The following is a 19716-nucleotide window of genomic DNA, read 5'->3' as shown; positions in this document are numbered from 1 at the left end:
TAAAAAAAATCAAAAATAAAAATTACTTAAGAACATCAAGATGGTCTAAAGGTATCTCTTGAGAATATAGAAAGATATATTAAATAAGTAAAATGACTCTAAACCAAAACTTTAAACAATCGAGGTGATGCCTCTAAAAATTATGTAGGCGTGGGTAGTGCTGTTGTTTCCTCTTTCAGTACTACAAAACTAATCAGACTTTCTGCCGTCTGTAGTGTATACACTGGAGAACTATATGGTATCGTCGAGGCTTTTTGTATGTTAGAACCAACTGACCGCAATGTAGCGATTTGCACAGACTCCTTATCATCAATAAGTAATTAAAAACATGTTCTCACATCATCCTCTGGTAAATTTAATACATGACATATATAATAAACTTACGGACCATGGAGTAATTGTCACTATTGTCTAGGTACCTTCACATGTAGGCCTTGCAGGAAATGAGGCTGCAGATGTAGCCGCAAAAGAAGCTTCTACTTTGAATATATCTATGTCAAAAAACGCTGGATTTAAACTTTCACATCAAAAATGGCAAAATACAAAACATTAATTAATATAATAATTTACTAATGTTTGTATTTTGAGAACGATTTTCGAAGTGGAAATTGAAACGTCAATAAACGTACTTTAACCTTTAATTGTGGCTTATTCCCATTTAAATAGTAATTACTGCTTTCTTTATCTTTAAAACTCATCTTGATTTTTGCCGATAGGACACTTGGATCAAAAGATATCGAATTTTTACCGGCGAGCTGATACAAATTTTATTGAACATTGATTTCACGCTCGAAACTGACATTTAAAATCGACGGTCGCTTTACGCGTTGTTTCTAAGGGAACGGTTAATTCTACCAAAAAGTGCTTATAAACATTTTTGTTTAGAATTATCTCACTACATTTTTTTATTTGAAACATTTTTTTCTATGGCATACAGATTCTTGGCAAATGTATTTTTTTGTTTTTACCCCATACCCCCTCGTTTTTCCCTATCTATGGTGGGGGTTTTAGGGGAAGCTCAGGGGTAAAAGTTTTTTTTCGGGTCCCAAAATTAATATTCTCGGCAAAATTCAGCTTGTTTGTAAGCTGTTTAGGGGTTCAGTGGCATTTTCGTCTCTGACGACTGGAGTATATCAATCGTTTTGTAATAGATAAGTCGATATCAACTTTCTCTTGGTACAGTAACTGGAGTACCAATCGTGCTTAGAGAGGAAAACTAATAGCTGGAGAGAGATTCAACATATTCAAAGGTGAAACGTAAATACGTCCAAACCATTCACTAATTATTGTCTTCTTTTTGGGATGGGTGTTTCATTGTGGTGAATGTTCTTTCTAGTTCATCTATTACGCTTAGGGATCATCTGCCTCTGAAAGGGTGTGTTTCTGTATCGTTTCACTGGTGAGTACAAGGTGATATTTTCTCTGGTATTCTGCAGATAAGTAGGAAGAGCAGATGAGAGAGAGAACAAATTGTTATCTGTTGAAGTAGCCAGAAAAAATATAGCTGTTAAATTAAAGCATATTCTTCTTCTTCTTCTTAGGATGCCTGTCCGTTCCGAATGTTGGCTATGATGACTTTGTTGGTTGCTATACGGAATAGCTGTGTTGAGGTCTTTCTATACCATGTTTTCTAGCAAGCCAGGATATTCTTCTTCGTCTTGGGACCTTTTTCCTTCAATTTCACCTTGTAAAATGCATTGGACTAGCTCAAATCTGCCTTGATTTGTCATTATATGTCCCAAGTACTGCAGCTTACGGCCCATACGATGTTAACCAAATCCGCGGTTGTGTTCATCCTTCGTAGTACTTCTTCATTGGTGAATTTATCTGTCCATAGTATCTTCAGCATCCTTCTGTATAACTATAGCTCAAAAGCCTTCAGTTTCATTCAGAAAAAGTTTCCGCCTTCAATGTCCACGTTTCTACTCCGTACATAATAACTGAGTACACGTAACATTTACGGAACCTTATTTTTGTTTCTAGGGTGAGGTTATGGCTTTTGAACACAGAGCTCATAGTCAAGAATGCCTTTCCGTTACGACATTTAATCTCTTGGGTATTGTCCCATGACTCATTGTTTATAGTTCCCAAGTAGTTGTACTGCGAGACACGTTCAATAGTCATTTAGTTCACATACAGATTTACTTCAGTTATGTTTTCCTTGCTGATGATCATTAGCTTGGTTTTGTTGGTGTTTATATTCAGTCCATATGTTCTACTTGTTTCCGTTATTTTGTTCATTAAGTTTTGCAGCCTTTTTATGGTATTGGAAACCACTATTGTATCATCTGCATACCGTAGGTTATTGAGCTTGACTCCATTTATTAAGATGCCTTCATCAATATCTTTTAGAGCCTCTTCAAAAGTGCTCCGAGTACAGATTGAATATCAGTGGTGGAATTATGCACCCCTGTCTCACTCCCCTTAAGATTTTGACCTGATCTGTATATTCTCCACCTATTCGGAGCACCGCTAAATGATTCCAATACAGCTTAGCTATTATTTTTTGGTCTCTTCCGTCTATCCCTGTCCTCTTCAGTACTTCCATCATTTGTTCATGCCTGACTCTATCGAAAGCCTTCTTGTAGTCAATCAAGCATGAAAAATCATCACAGCTGACATCTCTACATTTCTGAAACAATACCTGCACGCTAAATAAAACTTCTCTCATACCAACGGCGTTCACAAGTCCAAACTGATTGGGTGCAATTTGTTCCACGCATTTCCGGTAAATTCTGTTGTGGAAAACAGGTTCAGCAGATGGCTCATTAGGCTTCTGGTCCTATAGTCTTCACAAACTTTTGCTCCTGGTTTTTGGGCAATAGTACGAACTCCGATTTGAGCCACTCTACTGGTATTTACTGGCCTACTCTAAAGGATATCCGATATCTTTTATTTAATCTTATTAAAAAAGGAAAGAAAGATAACTGAGACGATGCTGTAAACCACACCAAAAAAGAGGAAGAAAGATTGTTGGCTCCTGATAATAACATCGAAGAAGTTTTTCAACCTATAATCATTCCTATCGTAGCGGACAACTAATCTGATTCAAATATAGATGAATATATGGAAATCCATAATTTATAAATTAATCAGAAGTTTTTATTGGTGTATTTTGATATTGTACTTTGTATTTTGTATTGTAATTTCTATGTGAGCAGGGTGGACTCTTTGAAAAATATTATCTATAAATACATGTCAATAGGAAATGATGTGAATGAACTGCCAATTCAACCAAATCGATGTCTGGAGACGTAGTCTAGAAGAGAGTGTGATGGGGTTTGTAAGGTGATTTTATTTTCATATAATCAAATTATTAGGGCTATTTTCTAAACTGTGTGAGAATTAGTAGAGAAATAGTATTTTTGATGTTTCTATAATTATTTTCTACATTGATCATTACGTTACTACTATGATAAAGAGAAATTATTTCAGACGCCTTTGTTTCGATAATAAGTTTAGATTTAAAAGCTGAAAAGTTAAAAAACATTTGAATTTTGATAAAAATATGCTTTCGAAAAGACTGAGCTCCCATTTATATTTATTTGTAAATATAATTCCACGGACAATTCTTTCAATGTTCCCTTGCTGCCGTTCTTCCAATTCCGTCAATAATATCGATCTGTCACGTCTCCACAAATTTATTTATGCCTTCGACTGATTTTATGTGTAAAAGTTCTCGAAGCGACCGTCGCATTCTCACGTTCGGTCGCGTACGATCAATTACGCGAACCCTACCGAAAAAAATAAAAACAGAAAAAAACATACTGAAACGTTTCTTCCTCGAACACGTAATTGACTTAAGAGAAAAGGAAAGAAAGCAATCGTCACTTTTTGTTTGGATTACGACAATGTAATTGAAACTTTTTTGGTTATTAACATTGTTTGGGCTTTGGAGCTAATACAAAATGGAATTGGTAGGCATGGGTCCAATTGGAGATCGACATGGTGGTATATCGTTTTAATTTTGACAGAAATTTCAATGGAAAAACTGAAATTACTCGATAATTAGTTATTTACTTATACGTATAAAGGTATATACGTATGAACTGGAATGTAAAACAAGATTATTTTAGGAAACAATTGTTTGCGATAAGTGCAACCATTCTTGGACTTCTAGACGGTCATTAAAATACGAGAATAAAATCATCGATATAGAACATTTAACATATTTTAAATGTATTGGTCTACGGAGAACTACAATACCTAGAATAGATAATAAATAAACTTTTTATTTATAAATACATGACAATGTATCAAGATATTACTAAACTTTTACGGTTACGGTTAATAGTATTTTCTAAGTATACAAAACAGATAATTAGAGCATCAAACAGAGAAGATGGACAGAATACTTAATCAGTATGTATACAGAAGAGGAAACTATGACAGAAAGTGAAATTGAACTAGAAATTTTACAAGAGTTAAATATAATTGTATAACAAATCAAGCCTGAAAATATCGATTAAGCAATTATATATATATATATATATATATATATATATATATATATATATATATATATATATATATATATATATTGAGATGATTGGTGTTTAAAGAAAATAATTTATAAGGTGTATACTAGATAATATTAGATATAACAAGTATTTGGTTATTTTAAGAAGTTATATACTAGAGAATTTAATAAAAATTATTTATGTGAGGGCATTTTTAAGAAATTAGCATATAATAATTGTAAAAAGTTGTATTTTAATAATTATAATATTGTAGATATATTTAAGTGAGCCATGTGACTAGGCAACCAACTATACAGTAAGTGACAGATAGAAATTAATAATTAGGAATATAAAGTCGGGTTATAATAATGTTAGTTTAAAATGTTTAATTTATATATAGTTACTGATTTAAGTGTATATTCTGATCTGAAAAGCCTAAATGTCAACAAAATTATCAATAGAAAAGTAAGGAATTCTCTAGATCACCGGAGATGGCCTTGTTTGCGAAATGGTTTGTTCCAGAAAATTCAGACATGTATTTAATAGAACAAATGGAACATGATTTCTTGCTAGATGATTCTGGAACATGAAAAAAGATATAAATACCCGGTGATTTGGATTCAAGATGTCCATTCAGTTAGTCAATCAGTTATGAGTTACAGTTACTATGATGGCCAGTTTTAGTATGAAAGTTAGTTAGAGTCAGTCAATCAGTTATAATTGTTCAATATAGTGAGTTAAATCAAGATTAAGAAACAGTATAAAGAAAATATTATTGAAGATTAAAAATTATGTTATGTATAAACGATGATTGGATAATGGAAGAAGTATTAATTGAATATTAAAATTAAATAATATATTTGGTGATTGGATATTGGTATATAGAAAAGAAGAATAAATATAAATGCTGTTTGCTGGTTTGCTTGGTGGTTTATAAATGCTGGTGAAGAAAAATATCTTAAATTGGTGGAAGCTGATAATTGGAAAAAGTAATTTCACAAAAACAAGGATAACCGAAGCTGCGAAGAAGACATTGAGTGGTGATTATAATCTATACAGTGGAAAACAGTTCATTTAGGCATTCAGTGACAGAAAGGTACAAAAATTTGTTAATATAATTTAGTTAGTGTCATAACAATTTCAATTTTGAAGATAGTTTGTTTAAATTTTACGTTGTCTATAGAATTTAATTAGTTTCATAAGAATTTCAATTTAAAGATAGTTTATTTTAAATTTACATTGGCTAGGTTAGATATATATGTGTGTTTCATAATAGATATAATAAAGTTAATTTAAAAAAGTACTTACAAACTAATTCTTTGAGAGCCGCGATAAAAACCCTATATTATTAAAAAATACTCATTGCTCATGATTCACAAACAATACATCATAACAATATATATATATATATATATATATATATTGGTTGTAAACTGATTTTGTTTACAACCCTGTAATTTTCAAAATAGTATATTTCTCTTTGTTCATAACTGTACTCCACCCTGTATGCCAAGACGCCCTATTCATTCCATCAATAAACTCTAACGGTACTTACTAAACCCCGTTAAAAATGACCTGTTCCCGACACCGGCGACCGACGGTCCCAAGAAAAACCCTTGGCTGTCTGTTACAAACTCTCGCGGAAGAAACATGGTGCTTTAATAACAAAATTTGTGATTTGATTCTCAGAGCGTGTCTCTCTCAAGTGTTTAGCAACAAGAAAATTTGTCTCCGCGATTGTGAAACTAATAATTTTGTGTAACCACGTATATTGTCACATATAGTACTCACTAGGTTGTGTTACCTATAATACGTTAAGAAATAAAAGTTAGTTGTAAGTTACTAGTATTCTTTACGTACCATATACAATTAAAATAATACAGTCCACTTAAAAACCCAAAGAATACCGGCGGTATAAGTTAGTTGAAGATTGAAAGCACGTGGAATCACACATAATTCCACCTCAAACGCCGGTAATTTCTCCATGGTCTATCTTCGAACCGGATGGATGATTCTCCATGATTAGCTCTTTACAATTGAAGCCCAATCGAGTTGGAAGGTGCACAGCAGCCGCAGGAAGCAGACGCAAGTAGACATAGGCCTCCCCGAAAGCCTAGTGTATCGAGGTAAACTCTTTCCTTAATAAACAAAGTGCAGTGATAGCATTAAACACATATAAGCAGATTGTTTACTCAGAAGTGAATATAATTAAGTAATTTAGAACATAATTTAGATTGTATAAATTTGAGAAAGCTATGCCGGTCTGGAATGTTTTTTGTATGTTTCAGGTGATGCTACGAGAATAATAAAAGCTACGAATTAGTTGTTTTATTCTGCATGTCTTTATTTATTTCATCGTAAACCAGATTGGCATATGCATTATTATAATTATGTATTTAACAGTAATATAGAACCGTAGATTATCAATTAAGCTATCACTCTTCTCATGATATTTGGTGATTGTGTTACAGTGCGAGTCACAAAGTTGCAATTTAAATATAATTTAATTCTTCATTTTTACTCTTAATAGAAAACTTAATTTATATATTGCTGCATAGTATATTTTAAAGTAAAATTTATTTATATTGAATAATTCATTTTATTTTGTATACTGTTATTATTTGGATTTAGCAAGAATACTCTATTTCTCGTTCTGTGTCTTGTTCAGCATTTGCCCTTTTGTATTTCAATAGAAGTGTTGTTAAAAAAATATATACCTCTCTGCATATCTCTCTCTCTCTCTCTCTCTCTCTCTCTCTCACTCTGTGTCTTATCTTTGTATTTTACTCGAAGGGTTAGGTTAGTTTAGCAAAAAATACTTCTCTTTCTTAGTATTCTTATTATAAGTAGTTCTTAGTAAATTCTCAGTTAACTCGTTGTTTGTAAATACAAACATGGACACTCTTAAGAAAAAGCGTAGTACTTACAAGGCGCAATTCACCCGCATAGAAAAGTGGTACAGCGCTAATACCTCTTGTGATGATAAACATCAGTTGTTGTCTCGTATAGACCTTCTCAAGGAGAACTTAGCTAAATATGACTCCATTCAAAATGAAATTGAGTTACTGGACTCACCTAGTGACTCAGAGGACAGAGAGGAATATGAAAATAAATGTCTGGATCTAAAATGTACCCTACAAGCTCAAGTCGAAGCCTTAAATCAAGTGTCTTCCCGACCAGATCCTGATCATTTCTCTCGTAGTGGCCACTCTCATATAAATATTAAGCTACCAAATATTCACTTACCCACATTTAGTGGAAATTGCATCGAATATCCTTCGTTTATCGACTTATTCAGAGCCCTAATTGTCAATAATTCACAGTTATCATCAAATGTTGAGAAATTCTTTTATTTAAAATCATATCTAAAGGGAGAAGCGTTAAAGCTAATTGATAGGTTGCCGGTAACTGATGATAATTTTGTGATAGCTTTAGATTTATTACACAGCCGGTATAGTAACCAACGGCAGATAATCCGCTCATATTATCAGCAGTTACTAGCCACTCCTACATTGCAAAAATGTACTTCGCAATCGCTGAGACAATTCGTTGCAAATTCTAAGGCAATTTTGGATGCCTTAGATACGGTAAAGTTAAGTAAAGCAGAATTGTTTGAATCCTTACTTGTTCATTTATTGGAACAAAAACTTGATTATAGCACTCGCCGCTCATTTGAAGAGCAAGTTTCAGTGAATCAGCTTCCTTCTATTGATGACTTTTTCTATTTTTTGAGTAACCGTTGTGTTGTTCTGGAAAATATCAACTCTGAGAATAACATTGCGGCCCAACAACCCACGTCTAAAGTGACTAGATTTCAAGGTAATGACCATTCTCACCCAAGTAAGTTTAAGGTAGCTTTTCACTCACAATCAAACCCCTCCAGTCAAATGGATTCAAAATCAAAACCATATACCTCACAGCCCAAAGGATGTGGTTACTGCTCGCAGCAAAATCACCGCATCTACTCATGCACTAAGTTTTGTTCATTGCCTGTATCTGATAGAATTGAATATTCAAAGGCCAATAAGCTCTGTTATAACTGTTTAGGTAGTAAGCACTTTTTACAAAACTGTGGTTCAAAGTCTTCCTGTTCCCTATGTCACTCGAGGCACCATTCTCTTTTACACAACACTCGCAGCTCAGCAGCTAACACTCATACTCCAATTGAGCCCTCTAATCACTCACTCAACCACGGAGAGTCTTCCACTCGTTCTATATCTCATACTCTCCTGACGACTCAGCCAGAAATTGACCAGTCCAGCGTCGTACATGAAAATAACTTCACTTCACGCTCAACTGTACTATCGACAATCACTACACATGACACTCACGTCTTATTGGCTACAGCCAAAGTTCACATTTATCCAGTAAATGGACGACCTATTCTAGCCAGAGCCATTCTGGATTCTGGAAGTCAAAGTTCATTTATCACTGAGTCACTAGCTAAATCAATAGGATGCAAACGGCATCCTTCCAGTCTGCATATCTCGGGAATCCTTAATGATAGTAATGTCATTAAGGAAAGAGTTACAATAGATATCTTCCCTCGCAATTCTTCTGCTAAGCGGTTTACTCTTTCTTGTGCAGTAATACCTTCTATTACAAATTGCTTGCCTCAGATAGCCATTGACATAAGAAAGTTTAAAATTCCCTCTCATATATTAAATAGGCTGGCCGACGAAGATTTCGGTCAACCAGCTGGCATTGATTTGCTCATAGGAGCTGATGCTTACTATGAGCTGTTGCTACCAGGACTTGAAAAGTTGGGGAAAGGATTGCCCTCTCTTATACAGACACAGCTAGGATGGGTTGTGTCTGGCTCTGTACCACTCAGCTATCTTAAACCCCACTTTCAACCTCACCCAAAATCGTACACATTTCACTCGACCCTCGGTTTTCAAGAAACCGAGGAATCACTTAATGAAACCCTAGATCGCTTTTTTCAACAGGAACAAGGTCTTGATATTTCTAAAAGTTCGGAACAGGATGAGCTTGCCGAAGCAATCTTTGTTTCGACGACTAAAATTCTGAAAGACGGCAGCTACCAGGTCGACCTCCCTCTCATTCACCCTTTAGCTCACAAAGAATTGGGCGATTCATTTATGTGTGCTAAAAACAGATTCCTTTCCCTTGAGAAGAAATTTGTCAAGCATCCTTTCCTAAAGGAAGAATATAGAAAAATTCTGATGGAGTATATTGAGCTAGGACACGGAAGGGAAGTCCCTCTGGCCCTTTGTAACTCCAAATTTGAAAATAAATACTTTGTCCCACATTTAGCAGTTGTACGAGACCAAAGCTCTACTACGAAAATGAGAGTCGTTTTCGACTTTTCGGCTAAGACCACTTCAGCTCTCTCACTAAACGATATCACTCTCCGTGGTCCTAAGGTTCAGCCCGAACTGTTCGAAATTCTTACCAGATTCCGAACTCATAAATTTGCATTTACTGCTGACATAACGAAAATGTATCGGCAGGTGAAACTAAACCCCTCCTTTCACTTTCTTCAGAACGCTTTGTGGCGAGAAACTCCACAAGACCAATTCTCTTGCATTGAACTAACTACAGTTTCATTTGGTCAAAAGAGTGCTCCATATCTGGCCTGTCGAGTTCTAAAGGACATTGCTCAAAATACCTCTTGTTCAACGGCAGTGAAAGACACCCTATTATATCAGACTTATGTGGATGACATCTTATCAGGCTGTAGTACTGAAGAAGAAATCATTTCACTGCGTCGTTCGTTAAGCTCTACTCTTTCTTCCGCTGGCTTCAGTATACACAAGATCAGATCCAATTCATCTCTTGCTGCGTCCTCTGCAGAGTTTAGCAGCGCGTCAAAGGACATTCTTCCTGAAAAAGGGCCATGCAAGGTGCTAGGCATTAAGTGGGATCCCGCAACTGATGTATTCCAAGTTGCCATTCCAGAGTCGCTTACTGTTAGTTTACCTACCAAACGAAAAATTCTCTCTGTCATAGCGCAGTGCTATGACCCTCTAGGATTTGTCAATCCTGTAATTGTTCACGGAAAAATTCTAATGCAACAAATATGGGCCAAAGATCTCTCTTGGGACCACACTATAACCGATCCCGATCTTTTAGACAGTTGGTTTAAGTTCTTGTCAAGTTTAACCAACCTGTCTTCCTTCTCGATTCCTCGGTGCATAATCGGTGAAAAGGACGTAGTCCAAGTCGAATTACATGGGTTTTGTGATGCCAGTACTCAGGCATATGGATGTTGCATGTATTTAAGAGCAGAATACTCTGATTCATCTGTGTCATCTACACTTATTGCTGCAAAATCGCGTGTAGCTCCAGTGAGAAAACCTCTCACTATACCTAAACTTGAGTTGTGTGCAATGGTTCTCTTAACCAGTCTTTACACCAAGCTTTATGCCATAATATCTCGTTCTCTTACCATTTCTGACAGTATCTTGTGGTCAGATTCTATGGTAGCTCTCTCTTGGGCGCACTCACCTTCCAAAAAATGGTCTACCTTTGTGGCAAACAGGGTGGAAATAATCCAAAACGCTAGCCCTTCCCCAAAGTGGAAGCACATAAAGTCTGAACTCAATCCCGCAGACCTCTTATCTCGGGGTAAGCTTTCAGATCGGGCCAGATCCTTTTGGGCATCTGGACCACCATTTCTACTAGATCGATCTAGCTATTTGTTTAAAAATAGCTCGTTTGAGCCTATGGTCAATCTCCCTGAAGAAAAGAAAGGAGTTAATGTATATACCAAAACTCAGAAAAATTGTTGGATCGAATATATAAACCGATTCTCATCATTCACTAAACTTATAAAATCCATGGCGTACATACGTCGGTTTGTGTACAATGCCCGACATAAAGACCGCTTATCTGGTCATTTGTCTCCTAAGGAATTGCAAGATTCCAGACTATTCCTAATACGTCAAGTTCAAGCCATTTTCTTTAAGTCCGAAATACTATCTCTGACACAAGGTCGATTGTTACTTAACAAGCAAATTGCTTCACTAAATCCCTTCATTGACAGGTCTACATTACTTAGAGTAGGTGGTCGACTCAAGTATTCGGATGTACCCTTTGATCAACGACACCCCTTACTGCTCCCTGCGCGTAATCACTTCACTACACTGTTGCTCACCTCAGAGCATCAGCGTCTGGGACATGCAGGATCTCAAACCACCTTAAACAATGTTCGCTTACGATATTGGCCCCTTGACGGACTCAGGTGTGTAAAACGTATAATACACTCATGCAACACTTGCTTTAGGTTTAATGCCATCGCCTCAACCCAAATTATGGGAGATCTCCCTCGTGAACGAGTCACATCGAAACGACCTTTCGAAAACACAGGAATAGATTTTGGAGGCCCCTTTTGCATAAAGTCCTCTTCCTTGAGAAGAGCCCCTACATATAAAGGTTACATAGCATTGTTTGTATGCTTAGCTACCAAAGCAGTCCATTTAGAAGCAGTGTCTGACCTCACGACAGACGCCTTCCTGGCTTGTCTTAAAAGATTCATAGCTAGACGTGGTATCCCATCCATTATCTACAGTGACAATGGAACTAATTTTGTGGGTGCCAATAACCATCTCACTCTTCTTAGAAAACATTTCTCATCACAGCCTAATGTGTTTCACGAGTTCCTTGCTTCTCAAAATATCACTTGGAAATTTATTCCTCCCAGATCCCCACACTGGGGTGGATTATGGGAAACCTCAATTAAAAGTGCTAAGTCACTTTTGATTAAAATCACCGGTAACTCTGTATATACCTTTGAACAATTCTGCACTATTCTTGCTCAAATAGAGGCCATTCTTAACTCTCGCCCTCTATTCCCATTGTCTACTGATCCATTAGACCTACAGCCTCTTACTCCAGGACACTTCTTAATAGGTGCTCCCCTGTTATCTTATCCAGAGGTAGATATTTCATGCACTCCGGATAATCGACTGAAGCGCTGGCAGCAGTGTACTCGAGTTCAGCAACTCTTTTGGAAGCGTTGGACCTCGGATTACCTAAATCGGCTCCAAAACCGACCCAAATGGATTCATGTAACTCCTAATATTAAAGTCGGCGATTTAGTTTTGGTTAAAAACCTTGACTACCCTCCCTTACAGTGGCCACTAGCTCGGGTGACCGAAGTTTATGAAGGAAAAGACCACAACGTTCGAGCAGTTCAAGTTCGCACGAAAAGTGGAACGTTCATTCGCCCTATCACTAGACTGATCCCCTTACCGCAAGATGAGACTTCAACGCATGTTTTTGGCCCTTCTTCCGCCTTATAGTAAAAGTAAGGCTACAAGATAGTAGACATTCTCTGGGGGGCAGTATGGTTGTAAACTGATTTTGTTTACAACCCTGTAATTTTCAAAATAGTATATTTCTCTTTGTTCATAACTGTACTCCACCCTGTATGCCAAGACGCCCTATTCATTCCATCAATAAACTCTAACGGTACTTACTAAACCCCGTTAAAAATGACCTGTTCCCGACACCGGCGACCGACGGTCCCAAGAAAAACCCTTGGCTGTCTGTTACAAACTCTCGCGGAAGAAACATGGTGCTTTAATAACAAAATTTGTGATTTGATTCTCAGAGCGTGTCTCTCTCAAGTGTTTAGCAACAAGAAAATTTGTCTCCGCGATTGTGAAACTAATAATTTTGTGTAACCACGTATATTGTCACATATAGTACTCACTAGGTTGTGTTACCTATAATACGTTAAGAAATAAAAGTTAGTTGTAAGTTACTAGTATTCTTTACGTACCATATACAATTAAAATAATACAGTCCACTTAAAAACCCAAAGAATACCGGCGGTATAAGTTAGTTGAAGATTGAAAGCACGTGGAATCACACATAATTCCACCTCAAACGCCGGTAATTTCTCCATATATATATATAATATACAATTTTTCTCCATTGCTTCTTATTCTTTGCTTGGGTTCTTGCTTGTTCTTTGCTGATTCCTCGTGTCTCTAGGATTGAGGTTACATTATCATCCCATGTCTTCATTGGCCTGCCCCTTGGTCTCTTGGTTTGTCTTCTGGCTTCCCATACTTTTTTAACTGGTCTTTCTTGATCATTCTAACCATGTGTCCATACCATCTTAGTTGGGCTTCCTCAATTTTCTTAAGAATTGGTTGGACGTTAAGATGTTTTCTGACTGCCTCATTTCTAATCCTGTCTAACCTGGTTATATCCATTATTCTGCTAAGAAACTTCATTTCTATGCTCTCTATTTTCGATTTTAATTTATCAGTAAGCGTCCAATTTTCACTACCAAAAGTTAAAATCGGCACAAACACCGTCTTGTATATGGTCATTTTGGCTTTTTGGGATAGGTCTTTTTTCGACAAAAACTTACTTTTAATTGCGTGGTACATCCGAGCAGCACTTTCTATTCTGGAACTTATTTCAGTTTCTTCAGTTCCTCTGTTCTCTATTTGTACTCCCAAGTATTTGTAAGTATCGACTTGTTCAAGTGTATTTCCGTTAAGTATTATCTTCTTTTGTTTTCTATTTTTTTCACATACCATTACTTTCTTCTTCTCATTATTGATCCTCAATTTTCGTTTAATTAGTGCAGCGTTCCATACTTGTAAATTTCGATTGAGTGCTTCTTCATTTATCCCAAATATCACTAGATCATCTGCGTATGCACACTCTGAGATCCACACTGCTTCTAGATTTCTATGTCCGGCATATAATTTCAATGTTTCTGCTCTAGTTTCTAGTAATGACAATTATGTCATCCAAGACAATGTTAAAAACAGTATGGGGTCTAGGACTCCTCCTTGACGTAGACCCTCATTTACTATGAACTCTTCGGATTCCATATTATCGGTTCTGATTCTGTTCCTTGTATGTCTATATATGCTCATAATTACTTGCCTGAGTTTGATTTTCACACCTTTCTTTTTTAAACATATGTCAATCACCTTGGAGTACTATCAAATGCCTTTTCTAAGTCTATAAAGGCTTGGTATAACTCAGTGATTGATTTCCGTGCGTTTTGTATTAGTTTCTTGATAGTAAAATGTGATCTTGGATACTTCTGCCTTTTCTAAATCCACTCTGTGATTGTTCCATTTTAGAATCAACTTCTTGTAAAAGACGTTTTTCTAGTATTCTCTCATATACTTTGGATGGGATGCTCAGTAGTGTTATTACTCTGTAGTTACTACATTCGCGTCTGTCTCCCTTTTTGAAAATGGGTAGAATAACTCCCACTTCCCAATCTTTTGGTATTTGGCTCTCACTCCATGCCCTATTACATTAAGCAATTAAACGGTTTAAAAATGGAAAGTCAGCTGGAATCGATAAAATTCCTACAGAATTGATAAAGGCTGATATCTATTAGCAAAACTAGCAAACTTACGTATATTACATTGGCATGCGCAAATTTCATATATTTTATAAAAGTATTTGATTCCGTTACAAGAGAGGTTTATCTCCCAAATATATAAGGATCATAAGATTATTATATGATAACTATATAGCTAGTGTTCTATATGGAGGGAAAATGTCAGAAAAAATCAACAAGAACAGGTATTTGGCAAGGCTATATTCTTTCAACTACACTTTTTCATTAACATTAAGAGCAAAATAAAATAGACAAATGAAAATAATCAGCTAACCATACTATCCCGGTTGCTGGCACGGAAATTGTATTGAATTGCATTCGAACCATTCTGAGTGCATCTCTGCATTGTCAACTGTAGTTGCGCGGGTTATATGTCCCAAATACTGAAGTTTTCTTACTTTGACGGTATACAATATTTCATTATCTTTGTTTATTTTGTGGATAACTTTTTCATTGGCCACCGTATCAGTCCAAGATTTTTTTAAATTCTTCGGTATTTACTTATTTATTATATTTTTCTTCAGTTTTTAAATGCTTTCAATTTATTCAGGATCACGAAAAATTTTCAACAAAGAACACAAATTCGCAAAGAATGTAGGAGTTGAAGGGAGGCCTATGATGGATGGATGGAAAGGCTGGATGATGATGAAGATAGTTGTTGCCTCACCGGTACCTATATATAAGCAGTGTTCTGGTATACAGGTGGCATATTGTACTCTGGCATTGGTACTAATCGTATTGGTTAGGGTTACTATTTTTTGGGTGTTAAGTTAGGATTAAATCCATAGTAGGGAAAGGGGGCCAAAGTGATAAATTTAGGTTGGAAAATAAGGAGAGACTCAAGCTTATGACATAGCTTTTTGTAGCCTATGTCCAAGTAAATTAGGATCAAATACGTTGAAAAGTTTAAAGTATATATGGCGATTTTTGTTTTTGGAGACTATTGCAGCAGAAAAACTTAGTAGATGTCTTCTTAAATTTAGAGGTGGCTCTCTCGATACCACTTGTAGATTGGTTACTGATATGGTTCTGAAAACACACAGGGCTAATCTTAGAGTAGTATTTTGCATACATCCTTCTTCTCTTTTACGTATTTTTTCACAATAATAGTTGAACTATTGGTACTGACATGAATATATTTTTTTTTTCAAACAGGTAGCAGAACTGTTCCCAACTAGGCCACCACTGATTTAAACTTTAAATAGTGATATTTAAATAGTGATATTGCAATGTAATTTTTGTCGTGTATGAACTTGAATTTAGTTTACATTTTATTTAATTTCGTTGTAATCGGATATGGAACTCCGAACTCCAGACATTGGAACAAATTTAGTGGATAAAAAGCTATATAAAATAAAAGCTAAATTATAGTAGACAATTACACCTATCTATAACACATACCCAGTAATGACACTTTAATCAGCTAGTCCTTTTCAAGAGAATGAAACCCTTTTTAATGCCGATTCCGATAAAGAAACAAAGCGTTTTGTTTAATAACCCTCTTAATTATTCTGTGTTTTTGTATGGCTATTCCAAAGTGTCACCTCACTATCGATATACCTTTCGACAGCTTAAAGGCAATTCGTAATTGATGGAAATGGCCTTAAGTGCTGATGCGTGTTTGGTGGTAAGTAGTAGATACCAAAGTCGGAGAATTTGATCTATATTTTCGGTCTTAAATTGGAGTTATCTTTTTTATTGTAAGAAGTATGTTGTCAAAGTTTAAACTAATAGGTTCTACTATTATAATATATATATATATATATATATATATATATATATATATATATATATATATATATATATATATAGTCAAAGAGCTGAAAGAATACCTAGCCAATAGAAAATTTTAATACAATAATTTCTTTGCTGTTTGGATTTTTATAATGAGAATATTCTTAAATATCAAAAGGTTTCCTTTTTCTGAAACAGATGTGAGATGATTAATAGATATGTGATATAACAGATATGTGAGAGAAACACTTAAGTTTTCTCTTTATTTTATATAAAAAAAATTTTCTTATCGATGTATTCCAGATGACTCCATTCTTTAAATAAACGTTAAGTTTATTTCGAATTTTTAGTTTATCATTCGGTATTACAGAAACGGCTTCACGATATGCATTTGTTTTACCAGGATTTGACTTTAAAAGATATATTTCATTCCTGTAGTGTTTATTGTTTAAAATATACATAGGTAATTTGTTGATGGCAAAATGACCAGTTTTGCATATTCATATTTTTTGTCCTCCAAAGTGAGCTTGTTGACCAGCACTTTACATTTCTTGCTGTGTTACCATATACTGCTAGGCCCTGGTCCCTGCCCGTGATAAGAGGTGACTTATCGGGAAGGAATGAGAGGTGGTGAGCCTTCGATTGAGGTGTAGAGATCACAGAAATGCACGAAGGATACAGCAGACAAGCGCTACTAACCTTGAATAGACCAAGTGTCACATCAGGATTAGGAAGGTAACAGGCCTTAGACTCTTAGGGCCCGCTGATCTTTTTGGTTTGTCAACTACAGCAAACACATCCACGCACTGGGGCTAGCACACACATCTCTATCCAGATGTAAACGAGAAGGCGATGTGTTATGAGAGTTCGAGCCGGCGAGCCCTGACCTACACCTGCCCACATAAGGGGGATGTCCCCTGGTGACTCGTCCATCTTTTTGAAAATGGCAGGATGGACAATGAGCTAAGGACGACAGCTCCCTGGTAGGATGCATAATGACTCAATTGTGGCCTAAGTGCTGTTGGATTTGACTCGCCCTCCCTATTCTACAGATATAGACTGCACGCAGGACGCTAGACGTTCTGGTCAATGGTCTGCATTCTTAGTATCTGCGAGACGAGCTCACGTGGGACCACTCTACTCTCATTCCCCATAATCTTTTGTGCAGAGAACTTCTAACTTCTAGCTACAAATTACACCTGAGCTTGTAGTACGTTCCCACTTTAGAGATGAGTGGTAGAGGAGTCATCATCATTGGTGCTACAGCCCTATAAAAGGGCTTCGACCTTCCCAAGTCTATTACGTCAGTCAGTTTTATCCATTGCCAACTGTTACCAGTTTGCTGCGCCTATTTTTCTACCATCCTCATCTACACCATCCCTCCATCTGAGTTTTGGCCTACCCCTACTTCTACTTCCCACAGGTTGTGACAAGAAATTTTCTAGGGTTGTTCTGCTGTGATCTTGCCAGATGTCCTGCCCATCTTAGTCTTCCTATTTGTATAAGGGATACTACGTCTTTACCACCAAATATATGTTTATATCTGTGATATATCTTGTAGTTGTACCTCCTTCTCCAAACACCATTTTCATAGATACCACCGAATATTCTTCTTAGGATCCTTGGATTTTGTATATGGTTATTTTTGTTTTTTAGTCAAGTTTCTGCTTCTCATATGCCTACTCAGTCCAAAATAGCATTTGTTTGCTAGGATTATTCTTCGCTTGATTTCTTCCGTCATGACCTTCTCCTTGGTGATCAGGGAGCCTAAGTATGTGAATTTTTCCACCACTTCAAAGGTAGAGTTATCAATTCTGGGTCTATTGTTGGGAGTTGATGCCATTATCTTAGTTTTCTCCTCATTTACTTGCAGGCCCATATTTTTTGAGGCATTTGACAAGGTGGTACACATTTCTTCTAGCTTGCGTGTTGTGCGGGCAACTAGGTCAACATCATCTGTATATACCAAAATTTGGGATGATTTATTAAAAATGTTTCCTCTCTTGTCTATTTGGGAAACCCCAAAGGGGTCAACATCATCTGTATATACCAAAATTTGGGATGATTTATTAAAAATGTTTCCTCTCTTGTCTATTTGGGAAACCCTGACCGCCTTTTCCAGAGCTATGTTGAAAAGGAGACACGCCAGCGCGAGTAGTAGAGGAGTAGTGTTCGAATAAGTTTGCCAGCTCGCTCTGATAGGGCAAGCGTTCGTGTAGCACCACAGGTACTACTGGGAGGATGGAGCCCCACGCTGTAGCTAACGTGCCACCCTCACCTGGAGACGGACTTGTAGGGGCAATGGTTTCGCTAACGGTTATATGCCGAATGACTAGGAGGACCACGGTTACGCTTGTTGCATTTTGTGCGTCAAGAGATGGCACGAATTGATTTCATGTACTTCGCCCCAAGATAAACTTTAAAACCCTTTAAAAATATTTTTTTCTAACTATGTCTGGGCATAGTACTATTCGTTTATATATATATATATATATATATATATATATATATATATATATATATATATATATATATATATATATATAGTTTACTTTTTTTTTTTCAAAATATTCTAGAAGCATTTCTTACAAATATTTGCTCCTCCTCCTATTCAAAAATTTGGTTGGCAGGTATAAGCTCCGACACACACTGACGTGATTTTCTAATCTGTATACTAAATGCCTTTTGTGCTTCTGTTTTTCTTCTATTGATATCTTTACTTGTACCACCTGTTTTATCCATTTCATTTCCCAGACAACAAAATTTTTCAACCTCTTCTATATTACTACCCTATATATTTTTCCCCCTTCCTTAGTTTTGTTACGAAGAAGTTTGTTTTTTTTCTTATTTATTAAAGCCCTACTTGTTGAGTAGTAGAGGTATATACTACTCTAAATATGGATAGTAATGACGATTGCCAACCACCGTGGCGAAGAAAGCATGTGAGGAAGAAGTGAAAACTACCTATATATAGGTAATGGATTTTGACAAGAGCCATGACCTTGTAAATAACAGGTAAACTTGTGTACTGCATCGGCATGACTCATAGCTCTTGTCAAAATCCATTACCTCTAACAGGATACTTTAAGATATTTTTTCGTGTTTGATATATGTTAATGATGTGGTACTGTCGATTTACTGTGATCCAATGTGTTGTTGCCAGACAGAATTTTG

The 19716-nt window shown here is 36.1% G+C and overlaps 1 protein-coding gene across 3 annotated transcripts in view; it reads left to right on the top strand.

The window, feature by feature from the left end:
- ci (transcriptional activator cubitus interruptus) overlaps positions 1-19716 on the top strand; it is a 410707-nt gene that overhangs the window by 176000 nt on the left and 214991 nt on the right. Inside the window, exon 1 of one of the 3 annotated variants that reach the window (XM_072520602.1) lies at positions 5917-6586. The exons of the other annotated variants lie outside the window; for them this stretch is intronic. The gene's annotated coding sequence lies outside the window, so the exon portion shown is untranslated. Of the gene's footprint in view, positions 1-5916; positions 6587-19716 lie in introns of those variants that run through there. 3 annotated transcript variants of the gene reach the window in all.

The sequence above is a fragment of the Diabrotica undecimpunctata genome, chromosome 1, assembly GCF_040954645.1.
Source record: "Diabrotica undecimpunctata isolate CICGRU chromosome 1, icDiaUnde3, whole genome shotgun sequence".
NCBI classification, from domain to species: domain Eukaryota; kingdom Metazoa; phylum Arthropoda; class Insecta; order Coleoptera; family Chrysomelidae; genus Diabrotica; species Diabrotica undecimpunctata.
Note: the sequence above shows the minus strand (reverse complement) of the source record. Positions and strands in the feature narration are given on the sequence as shown.